The sequence below is a fragment of the Corylus avellana genome, chromosome ca8 (assembly GCF_901000735.1).
Source record: "Corylus avellana chromosome ca8, CavTom2PMs-1.0".
In the NCBI taxonomy this organism is placed as follows: Eukaryota; Viridiplantae; Streptophyta; class Magnoliopsida; order Fagales; family Betulaceae; genus Corylus; species Corylus avellana.
Genome location: NC_081548.1, coordinates 1230554 through 1233515, shown reverse-complemented (window position 1 = coordinate 1233515; position 2962 = coordinate 1230554). Strand labels below are relative to the sequence as shown.

The 2962-nt window shown below is 31.5% G+C and overlaps 1 pseudogene; it reads right to left on the bottom strand.

Moving 5' to 3' along the window:
• Positions 1 to 2962, bottom strand: part of LOC132189483 (beta-amyrin 6-beta-monooxygenase-like) — an 11882-nt pseudogene that overhangs the window by 185 nt on the left and 8735 nt on the right.

The following is a 2962-nucleotide window of genomic DNA, read 5'->3' as shown; positions in this document are numbered from 1 at the left end:
GGCTGAACCGAAAAATCCCACTACACCTCTCTTATCTTCCCTCTTGAAGGGTCTAATTCCATGTAGATATTTTTCTCTATGGTTCTCTAGGGTGCTGAGGGCCTGAGACTATTCTACGGGGAAAAAACAAAAAACAAAGCAAAACAAAGCAAGACCCAAGGAACAAAGCTTGAGCCAATCGTGAAAACAAAGCAAGACCCAGGAGACAAAAATCAATTGTGCACCCGACAATAATATTATCAAAGAAAAAGATAGAAAGAGAGAATTAAAATACGTAGCCCTCTGCTTCTTCCTCGGTCTTCTTCTCTTCCTTTCTCTGCTTTTGTTGAAGTTCTGCAGATCCCGGAGAAATAAACGTTCGCCTCTTCTTTTCCACGACGTCGTTTGCCTTGAACAATCAGAACCCCCAATTTTTATAATCGCAAATGTGCGGTACTTTTATTTACAGCATGGAAGTCGGTCCAATCAAGCTGTACGTCAGTTGTATAAGAATTTACTAAATAACATTATTATATTTATATTTAAAGAGTATTTATGTAAATTCGTTTTAAACATAAGTTGTTTTTGTCATTTTACATGTTTTTAATGATTTTAATTAACGCCGGGATTTTTTATTAAAAAAAAAAAAAAAAGTAGTTTAATGCGGCTGAATGTAACATGTGCTAGTTCATCAGGGCAACTTGTGAATGAGTGCCAGCTCGTTCAATTCGGGGAAAAAGTTAATTAACCCTAGTTTAAACCTTAAATCAACATTCCCAATGGGTACCTCAATCGATTGTGGACCACGTGGAGGTTGCTAGTTCAAATCTCCCATCTCCTTTCCCTTATGTGGACATATCCAAAAATAAAAAAAATAAAAATCTAAAATCAACATGAACAATAGTTTCTTGGTGGAGAAAAGGACAAGATATACACTTTCTTTGCCTATTTTTAATAGTGGCGGATCTACACAAGGGCGCCCGCCCCTCCAAAAATTTTGACCAAAAAAAAAAAAAAAATTATAAGGTTGTTTTTAAATTTTTTTGCTCAAGCCCCCCTCCTCCTTTCTTGGTTCGCCTCTGCTGGTTTTTGTTTGTTCAGCATGAAGGTGCAGGCGGTAGCAGTGGCGGATCTAGGAATTGGAATTACCAGGGGCGTAAAAAAATAATTTTTTTTTCTCTTTATGTATTATATATATTTTTTATAATACAATAAATACAATCAAAAAATAAATTATACCATAATATATGCATCACAAATCAAATCAAACTCATCAAATTATCCAAAAAAAAAATCAAAGTAACTATTAAAAATCTTCATCTAACGAGGTCACAAACACATAATAATTTAAACTACTTACGAAACAAACTAAGCACAATTAAATGACTACTAGTGTCTAAGAAAAATGAGTATTTTTAGTGGGCTATTAGCATACGGCTATTTCTTTTAGAAAAGCCTCAAATCTCAAAGCATAAATTACATTAGAGTCTAATCCTACATAAAAGAGACTAGAGTCTAAATTTAGCCAAAAAAAAAAAAAAAACTACTACATTTATCTATAAACTATGACTAGAAACACTAAAAAAAATTCACCCACTATCTTTTTTTAATAATAAACTATTATCTACTCTCTCTCCATTGATAAAATATAAATTTATTCTCTCTCTCTCTTTAATAAAAAATATCCTCATTTCTCCACATATTGACCATTTGAACGATAAAAAGAAGGCCAAGGTGCCCTGATAATTTTTTTTACTAGTGGCACCCTTCAAATTTTGATTGAAAATCCTTAATGGATTTTTAAAAAAGAAAATTTACCAGGGGCGCCTGCCCCCAGGTCGCCCCTGTGTAAATCCGCCACTGGGCGGTAGAGTAAAATCTTATTTTCTTCACCTCTTCTGGTTTGTGTTAGTATGGAGGCAAATAGAAAAATCTCGAGGACCAAGAATTGAAAAGGTGCTAAAGTTGAGTAGGTGGAAGCATTAATTACATGCTGAGGTGTTGATTGATGAGAGATACAGGTGAGGTGGCTTATCACTTGAGAAAGAAAAGCAATTTGTAGTCTCTACGTGGGGCAAGTAAAGCAGGCTTCAATTACTTTCTATTTCTATTTTTTTTTTCTTTCTTTTTTAGCTATTTTTTATTGGGTTTTTGTCAATTATATAAGTAAACTCAGGTAGAGCATTGTCTTAATGTATTGTTTCTCCATGCACCCGAACACCTACTAAAGTTTGTTATGCAATTTTTTTTTTTTTTGAAAATAAAAATCACATTAACCATTTATTTTGCTATAATGAAATAAAAAAATCGCTACATGTCTTCCTTTTTTTTTTCTTTTTTTTTTTATCCATTTTTGCTTCTAAATGCATTTTTTTTTATTTATTCATTTTATTACCAAACATTAGTAATTGTAAAAAGAAAATAAAAAAAAAAAACTCTTAAGACATGGTACCAAAATTTTGGAGACAATTATGCCCCTACAATAACAAGGACCGGATCCCCTCTAGTCCAAACGGACCGGAGGGGATCCAAATGCAACCCTTAAAGTTTTTCAATGGAAATTTTTTTTAACAAAATTTTAGAGACAAAGTTCTATTTTTCTATGTAATTTCAAACATGCTCATAAGTTATTAAGTCTCTAGACTTTTCATCATTTTGTAAGAAGATACTAGTCAACTAACATATCAATCAACTAATTTCTTAGTATAATTAGAAAAAAAAAAAAAAATCTAATTTCTTAGTACTATTTCCTACAATATCTCTTTTCAGGTTGATTTTTGGAGGACAGTGAATTTCAGTGGACAAAAAAAAGAAAAAGTATCAAATAAATGATAGTCATATAAGCTTCATGAAGAATAAATTTTTTATAGTGTTATGAAATATTTTTATTTTAAATTGTATTGATCATTTTTTTATATTATAAAAAATAAAATATTATTTTATTATTTTAATGTCGCCCCTACTAAAATCAATTCTTGGCTCC